Consider the following 10,150-nt stretch of genomic DNA (forward strand, 5'->3'; position numbering starts at 1 on the left):
TTCGAATTTTTGTTATTTCTCGATGCTCCCAGTGGATTCTCAGCAAAATGATGTATAAAGGGTTACTGTTTATCACCGTATACCGTTCTCATCATAATCCTGATATGGCCCTTTTGGCTTTGCGCCTTCGATCTTCATCTCTAAAGCACGAACATGATCTCCATCATCAACGGGCATGATCTCCATCATTGTCGGCGTAGCGTCAAGGTTCATGGCGCCGTCTTCATGGTTGTTCACCTCATGTAGCAACTATTACAACTACTTTGAAATATTACTCAACATGAAAATTAAAGACAACCATAAGGCTCCTGCCGGTTGCCACAAAACAATAATGATCATCTCATACATATTCATCATCACATTATGGCCATATCACATCACCAAACCCTGCAAAAACAAGTTAGACGTCTCTAATTTGGTTTGCATATTTTACGTGGTTTAGGGTTTTCGAGTAAGATCTAATCTACCTACGAACATGAACCACAACGGTGATACTAGTGTTGTCAATAGAAGAGTAAATTGAATCTTCACTATAGTAGGAGAGACGAGACACCCGCAAAGCCTCTTATGCAATACAAGTTGCACTGTCGAACGAGGAACAAGTCTCATGAACGCGGTCATGTAAAGTTAGTCAGGCCGCTTCATCCCACTATGCCACAAAGATGCAAAGTACTCAAACTAAAGATAACAAGAGCATCAACGCCCACAAACCATTGTGTTCTACTCGTGCAACCATCTATGCATAGACACGTCTGCGATACCACTTGTAGGATAACGTTGCATAGAAAACAAAAATTTTCCTACCGCGAACACGCAATCCAAGCCAAGATGCAATCTAGAAGATGGTAGCAACGAGGGGTATCGAGTCTCACCCTTGAAGAGATTCCAAAGCCTACAAGATGAGGCTCTTGTTGCTGCGGTAGACGTTCACTTGCCGCTTGCAAAAGCGCGTAGAAGATCTTGATCACGATCGCTTCCGGCGCCACGAACGGACAGCACCTCCGTACTCGGTCACACGTTCGGTTGTTGATGAAGACAACGTCCTTCTCCCCGTTCCAGCGGGCAGCGGAAGTAGTAGCTCCTCCTTGAATCCGGCAGCACGACGGCGTGGTGGCGGTGGCGGTGGAGATCTCCGGCGGAGCTTCGCTAAGCGTGCGGGAGAAGAGGAGGAGAGAGGGGGCGGCTAGGGTTTGGGAGAGGGGGTGGCCGTCCACCTAGGGGTGCGGCCAAGCTATGGGCTTGTGGTGGTCAGCCCCCTCTCCTATGCCCCTCATTATATAGGTGGAATCCCCAAGAGTTGTAGTCCAAGTCTTCGAATAAGACCCCAACACCAAAACTTCCCAAAGGTGGGAAACCTACTCAAGGAGGAGTCCTACCCAAGGTGGGACTCCCACCTTTTCCTTAGGTGGGGTGGCCGGCCACCTCTAGGTGGAGCCCACACTGGGACTCCTCCTTTAGGGTTTGGCTGGCCAAGCTTGTGGAGTCCTTCCGGGACTCCACCTTCCATAGTGCGTTTCTTCGGACTTTTCTAGAACCTTCTAGAACCTGCCATAAATGCACAGGATCATTTCCAAACTTGGAATATGATTTCCTATATATGAATCTTATTCTCGGACCATTCCGGAACTCCTCGTGATGTCCAGGATCTCATCCGGGACTCCGAACAAATATTCGAACTCCATTCCATATTCAAGTTCTACCATTTCAACATCCAACTTTAAGTGTGTCACCCTACGGTTCGTGAACTATGTGGACATGGTTGAGTACTCACTCCGACCAATAACCAATAGTGGGATCTGGAGATCCATAATGGCTCCCACATATTCAACGATGACTTTAGTGATCGAATGAACCATTCACATACGATACCAATTCCCTTTGTCACGCGATATTTTACTTGTCAGAGGTTTGATCTTCGGTATCACTCTATACCTTGTTCAACCTCGTCTCACGACAAGTACTCTTTACTCGTACCGTGGTATGTGGTCTCTTATGAACTTATTCATATGCTTGCAAGACATTAGATGACATTCCACCGAGAGGGCCCGAGTATATCTATCAGTCATCGGGATGGAAAAATCCCACTTGTTGATCCATATGCCTCAACTCATACTTTCCGGATACTTAATCCCACCTTTATAACCACCCATTTACGCGGTGGCGTTTGATGTAATCAAAGTACCTTTCCGGTATAAGTGATTTACATGATCTCATGGTCATAAGGACTAGGTAACCATGTATCGAAAGCTTATAGCAAATAACTTAATGACGAGATCTTATGCTACGCTTAATTGGGTGTGTCCATTACATCATTCATATAATGATATAACCTTGTTGTTAATAACATCCAATGTTCATGATTATGAAACTAATCATCCATTAATCAACAAGCTAGTTTAAGAGGCATACTAGGGACTTCTTGTTGTCTACATATCACACATGTACTAATGTTTCGGTTAATACAATTATAGCATGATATATAAACATTTATCATAAACATAAAGATATAAATAATAACCACTTTATTATTGCCTCTAGGGCATATCTCCTTGAGACTCCCCCTTAGGGGGCCGGCCACCCCCCACATGGGAGGTGGAACTCCCACCTTGGTGGGAGTCCTAGCTTGGCTAGGTTTCCCCCCTCCTATGGAAGGTTTTTGGTTCGGGTCTTATTCGAAGACTTGGACACCACCTCTTGGGGTTCCACCTACATAATGAGGGGCCAAGGGAGGGGGCCGGCCACCCCAAGACCACAGCCTCGGCCGCCCCCTTGAGTGGCCGGCCACCCCTCCCAAACCCTAGCCGCCCCCTCTCCTCCATAGCTCCCGCGTGCTTTAGCGAAGCTCCGCCGGAGTTCTCCACCGCCACCGACACCACGCCGTCGTGCTGTCGGATTCAAGAGGAGCTACTACTTCCGCTGCCCGCTGGAACGGGAGGTGGACGTCGTCTTCATCAACAACCGAACGTGTGACCGAGTACGGAGGTGCTGCCCGCTCGTGGCGCCGGAACCGATCGTGATCAAGATCTTCTACGCGCTTTTGCAAGCGGCAAGTGAACGTCTACCGCAGCAACAAGAGCCTCATCTTGTAGGCTTTGGAATCTCTTCAAGGGTGAGACTCGATACCCCTCGTTGCTACCGTCTTCTAGATTGCATCTTGGCTTGGATTTCGTGTTCGCGGTAGGAAATTTTTGTTTTCTATGCAACGTTATCCTACGGTGGTATCAGAGCCAGGTCTATGCATAGATGGTTGCACGAGTAGAACACAATGGTTTGTGGGCGTTGATGCTCTTGTTATCTTTAGTTGAGTACTTTGCATCTTTATGGCATAGTGGGATGAAGCGGCTCGGACTAACTTTACATGACCGCGTTCATGAGACTTGTTCCTCGTTCGACATGCAACTTGTATTGCATAAGAGGCTTTGCGGGTGTCTGTCTCTCCTACTATAGTAAAGATTCAATTTACTCTTCTATTGACAACATTAGTATCAATGTTGTGGTTCATGTTCGTAGGTAGATTAGATCTATATCGAAAACCCTAAACCACGTAAAATATGCAAACCAAATTAGAGAGCGTCTAACTTGTTTTTGCGGGTTTGGTGATGTGATATGGCCATAATGTGATGATGAATATGTATGAGATGATCATTATTGTATTGTGGCAGCCGAGCAGAGCCTTATGGTTGTCTTTAAATTTCATGTTGAGTAGTATTTCAAAGTAGTTGTAATAGTTGCTACATGGAGGACAATCATGAAGACGGCGCCATTGACCTTGGTGCTTCGCCGACGATGATGGAGATCATGCCCGAAGATGATGGAGATCATGTCCGTGCTTTGGAGATGAAGATCAAAGGCGCAAAGACAAAAGGGCCATATCATATCACATATGAACCGCATGTGATGTTAATCCTTTTATGCATCTTATTTTGCTTAGATCGCGACGGTAGCATTATAAGATGATCCCTCACTAAAATCTCAAGATAATAAAGTGTTCATCCTTAGTAGCACCGTTATCAAGTCTTGTCGTTTCGAAGCATCTCGTGATGATCGGGTGTGATAGATTCAATAAGCACATACAACGGGTGCAAGATAGTTTTGCACATGCGGATACTAAGGTAGCCTTGACGAGCCTAGCATGTACAGACATGGTCTCGGAACACATGATACCGAAAGGTAGAGCATGAATCATATGATTGATATGATGAACACTTTGAGTGTTCGCCATTGAAATCACACCTTTTCTCGTGATGATCGGGTTTAGGTGCGGTGGATTTGGTTCGTGTGATCACTAAGACAATGCGAGGGATATTGTTTTGAGTGGGAGTTCACCTAGATTTTTAATTATGTTGAATTAAAATTTGAACTCAATTTGTCATAAACTTAGTCTAAACTATTGCAAATATATGTTGTAGAGATGGCGTCCCCAATCAATTTTAACCAGTTCTAGAGAAAGAAAAACTTAAGAGCAACGGTAGCAACTTCACCGACTGGTTCAGTCATGTGAGGATCTTCCTCTCCGGCGGAAATCTGCAATATGTGCTTGATGCACCGCTAGGTGACCCTCCTGCGAAGCTGAAACCGATGAAGTAAAAGCTGTTTACGAGACTCGGAAAACTCGGTACTCTCAAGTTCGGTGTGCCATCCTGTGCGATCCGGAATCCGATCTTCAAAAACGTTTTGAGCACCACGATCCTCATGAGTTGATGAATGAGCTGAAAGCTATTTTTGAGACTCATGCGGCCGTGGAATGCTATGAAGCATCGAAACATTTCTTCAGCTGTATGATGGAAGAAGGCAGCTCCATTCGTGAGCACATGCTCGCCATGACCGGGCATGCGAAGAAACTCCGTGACTTGGGAATAGTGATTCCTAACAGACTGGGGATTAATCGTGTCCTTCAATCACTGCCACCAAGTTACAAGAACTTTGTGATGAACTACAATATGCAGAACATGAACAAGGAGTTACCTGAACTCTTTGGCATGCTAAAAGTTGCTGAGATTGAGATCAAGAAAGAGCACCAAGTGTTGATGGTCAACAAGACCACCAGTTTCAAGAAACAGGGCCAAGTCTAAGGGAAAATTCAAGAAGGGTGGCAAGAAAGCTGCCACGCCTCTCGTGAAACCTAAGAACGGCCCTAAGCCCGATGCTAAGTGCTATTCTTGCAAGGAGAAGGGACACTTGGAAGCGTAATTGCTCCAAGTATCTGGCTGATCCGAAGAGCGGCCTTGTCAAGAAGAAGAAAGAAGGTATATCGATATACATGTTATAGATGTTCATTTTACTTGGTTCTCGTTCTAGTACATGGGTATTTGATATCGGTTCGGTTGCTCATATTTGTAACTCGAAACGAGGAACTAAAGAATAAACGACAAGCTGCTGAAAGATGAAGTGACGATGCGCGTTGGAAACGGATCCAAGGTCAATGTGATCGCGATCGGCACACTTCCTCTACATCTACCTTCGGGATTAGTTTTAAGCCTAAATAATTGTTATTATGTACTGCGTTGAGCATGAACATTATATCCGGATCTTGTTTAATGCAAGACGGTTATTCATTCAAATCTGAGAATAATGGTTGTTCTATTTTTATGAATAATATCTTTTATGGTCGAGCACACGAAAAGAATGGCTTATTTCTGTTAGATCTCGATAGTAGTGATACGCATATACATAACATTGATGCTAAAACGAATTAAATTGAATGATAATTCTACTTATATGTGGCATCGTCGTCTTGGTCATATTGGAGTGAAACGCATGAAGAAACTCCATACTGATGGATTACTTGAATCACTTGACTTTGAGTCACTTGATAGATGCGAAGCATGTCTAATGGGAAAAATGACTAAGACTCCATTTTCTTGTATGATGGAGCGAGCTACTGACTTATTGGAAATCATACATACCGATGTGTGCGGACCAATGAGTGTAGCATCGCGCGGTGGTTATCGTTATGTTCTAACCTTCACAGATGATCTGAGTAGATATGGGTATATCTATTTCATGAAACATAAATCCGAAACTTTCGAAAATTTTAAGGAATTCCAAAGTGAAGTAGAAAATCAACGTAACAAGAAGATCAAATTTCTACGATCTGATCGTGGAGGTGAATATCTGAGTTATGAGTTTGGCATGCATTTAAAGAAATGCGGAATACTTTCACAATTGACACCGCCGGGAACACCACAACGAAACGGTGTGTCCGAACGTCGTAATCGAACTCTCTTAGATATGGTTCGTTCTATGATATCTCTTACTGATTTGCCGTTATCATTTTGGAGTTATGCATTAGAGACAGCCGCATTCACTTTAAATAGAGCACCATCAAAATCCGTAGAAACGACACCGTATGAATTATGGTTTAATAAGAAACCTAAGCCAGTCGTTCCTTAAAGTTTGGGGTTGCGAAGCCTATGTAAAAAAGTTACAACCGGACAAGCTAGAACCCAAAGCGGAGAAATACGTCTTCATAGGATACCCTAAGGAAACTATAGGGTACACTTTCTATCACAGATCCGAAGGCAAAATCTTTGTTGCTAAGAACGGAACTTTTCTTGAGAAAGAATTTCTCACTAAAGAGGTGACTGGAAGAAAAGTAGAACTCGATGAGATTAATGAATCTATACTCGTTGATCAGAGTAGCGCAGTACCGGAAGTTGTACCCGTACCGCCTACACGAGCAACGAGAGGAAGCTAATGATAATGATCATGAAACTTCGAACGAGGAAACTACCGAACCTCGCGGATCGACAAGGGAACGTGCCACTCCTGATTGGTATGATCCTTGTCTAAATGTCATGATTGTGGATAACAATGATGAGGACCCTGCGACGTATGAAGAAGCGATGATGAGCCCAGATTCCAACAAATGGCAAGAAGCCATGAAATCCGAAATGGGATCCATGTATGATAACAAAGTATGGACTTTGGTAGACTTACCTGATAGCCGAAAGGCTGTCGAAAATAAATGGATATTCAAGAGAAAAACAGATGCTGATGGTAATATTACTGTCTATAAAGCTCGACTTGTCGCAAATGGTTTCCGACAAATTCAAGGAGTTGACTACGATGAGACTTTCTCACCCGTAGCGAAGCTAAAATCTGTGAGGATTTTGTTAGCAATAGCTGCATTTTTCGATTATGAGATTTGGCAGATGGATGTCAAAACGGCATTCCTTAATGGAGACATTGAGGAAGAGTTGTATATGGTACAACCCAAAGGTTTTATCGATCCTAAAAATGCCGACAAAGTATGCAAACTTCAGCGTTCAATCTATGGACTGAAGCAAGCATCAAGAAGTTGGAACCGACGCTTTGATAAGGTGATCAAAGACTTCGGGTTTATACAAGTGTCATGGAGAGGCCTGTATTTACAAGAAAGTGAGTGGGAGCTCAGTAGCATTCCCGATATTATATGTAGATGACATATTATTGATTGGGAATGATATAGAACTATTAAGCGAGTGTAAAAGGTTATTTGAATAATAGTTTTTCAATGAAAGACCTTGGTGAAGCATCGTATATATTAGGCATCAAGATTTATAGAGATAGATCAAGACGCCTAATAGGGCTATCGCAAGTACATACCTGGACAAGATTCTAAAGAAGTTTAGAATGGACGAAAGTAAGAAAGGGTTTTTACCTATGTTACCGGGCAAGGTCTTGAGTAAGACTCAAGGACCGGCTACGGCAGAAGAAAGAGAAAGGATGAATCGGATCCCCTATGCTTCGGCAAGTAGGCTCTATTATGTATGCCATGCTATGTACAAGACCGGATATAGCGCATGCTGTTAGTTTGACTAGCGAGATATCAAAGTGATCCAGGAATGGAGCCTCTGGACAGCTGGTCAAGAATATCCTGAAGTACTTAAAAAGAACTAAGGATATGTTTCTTTGTTATGGAGGTGACCAAGAGCTCGTTGTAACAAGTTACACCGATGCAAGTTGGAACACCGATCCCGATGACTCTAAGTCACGAGTCCAGGTACGTGTTTATATTGAATGGTGCTGCAGATAGGTCGGGCAAGCTCGAAGCGGTGCACGGTGGCGAAGTCTTCAACGGAATCGGAGTACATAGCGGCTTCAGAGGCTTCATCAGAAGCGGTATGGATGAAGAGGTTCATTGTAGAGCTCGGTGTGGTTCCGAGTGCATTGGACCCACTAGTCATATACTGTGACAACATGGGTGCCATCGCCAATGCACAAGAACCAAGGTCACACAAGAGGCTGAAGCATATCAAGCTGCGTTACCACTCGATTCGCGAGTACATCGAAGATGGAGAAGTAAAGATTTGCAAAGTACACACCGATCCGAATGTAGCAGATCCGTTGACTAAAGCTCTCCCTAGGGCAAAGCATGACCAACACCCGAATGCCATGGGTGTTAGGTTCCTTACAATGTAATCTAGATTATTGACTCTAGTGCAAGTGGGAGATCGTTGGAGATATGCCCAAGAGGCAATAATAAAGTGGTTATTATATATCTTATGTTTATGATAAATGTTTATATACCATGCTATAATTGTATTAACCGAAACATTGATACATGTGTGATATGTAAACAACAAAGAGTCCCTAGTATGCCTCTTAACTAGCTTGTTGATTAATGGATGATTAGTTTCATAATCATGAACATTGGATGTTATTAATAACAAGGTTATATCATTGTATGAATGATGTAATGGATACACCCAATTAAGCGTAGCATAAGATCTCGTCATTAAGTTATTTGCTATAAGCTTTCGATACATAGTTACCTAGTCCTTATGACCATGAGATCATATAAATCACTTATACTCGGAAAGGTACTTTGATTACATCAAACACCACTTGCGTAAATGGGTGGCTATAAAGGTGAGATTAAGTATCCGGAAAGTATGAGTTGAGGCATATGGATCAACGGTGGGATTTGTCCATCCCGATGACGGATAGATATACTCTGTGCCCTCTCGGTGGAATGTCGTCTAATGTCTTGCAAGCATATGAATAAGTTCATAAGAGACCACATACCACGGTACGAGTAAAGAGTACTTGTCAGGAGACGAGGTTGAACAAGGTATAGAGTGATACCGAAGATCAAACCTCGGACAAGTAAAATATCGCGAGACAAAGGGAATTGGTATTGTATGTGAATGGTTCATTCGATCACTAAAGTCATCGTTGAATATGTGGGAGCCATTATGGATCTCCGGATCCCGCTATTGGTTATTGGTCGGAGTGAGTACTCAACCATGTCCGCATAGTTCACGAACCGTAGGGTGACACACTTAAAGTTGGATGTTGAAATGGTAGTATTTGAATATGGAATGGAGTTCGAATATTTGTTCGGAGTCCCGGATGAGATCCGGACATCACGAGGAGTTCCGGAATGGTCGGAGAATAAGATTCATATATAGGATGTCATTTTATGTGAATAAAAATGTCGCGGAAGGTTCTATGGAAGGTTCTAGAAGGTTCTAGAAAAGTCCGGAAGAAACCACCAAGGAAGGTGGAGTCCACATGGGACTCCACCTCCATGGCCGGCCAACCCTAGTGGGGGAGGAGTCCCAAGTGGACTCCCCTTAGGGGGCCGGCCACCCCCACATGGGAGGTGGAACTCCCACCTTGGTGGGAGTCCTAGCTTGGCTAGGTTTCCCCTCCTATGGAAGGTTTTGGTTCGGGTCTTATTCGAAGACTTGGACACCACCTCTTGGGGTTCCACCTATATAATGAGGGGCCAAGGGGAGGGGGCGGGCCACCCCAAGACCACAGCCTGGCCGCCCCCCTTGAGGGGCCGGCCACCCCTCCCAAACCCTAGCCGCCCCTCTCCTCCATAGCTCCCGCGTGCTTTAGCGAAGCTCCGCCGGAGTTCTCCACCGCCACCGACACCACGCCGTCGTGCTTGTCGGATTCAAGAGGAGCTACTACTTCCGCTGCCCGGCTGGAACGGGAGGTGGACATCGTCTTCATCAACAACCGAACGTGTGACCGAGTACGGAGGTGCTTGCCCGTTCGTGGCGCCGGAACCGATCGTGATCAAGATCTTCTACGCGCTTTTGCAAGCGGCAAGTGAACGTCTACCGCAGCAACAAGAGCCTCATCTTGTAGGCTTTGGAATCTCTTCAAGGGTGAGACTCGATACCCCCTCGTTGCTACCGTCTTCTAGATTGCA

The sequence above is a fragment of the Lolium rigidum genome, chromosome 1, assembly GCF_022539505.1.
Source record: "Lolium rigidum isolate FL_2022 chromosome 1, APGP_CSIRO_Lrig_0.1, whole genome shotgun sequence".
Lineage (NCBI taxonomy): Eukaryota > Viridiplantae > Streptophyta > Magnoliopsida > Poales > Poaceae > Lolium > Lolium rigidum.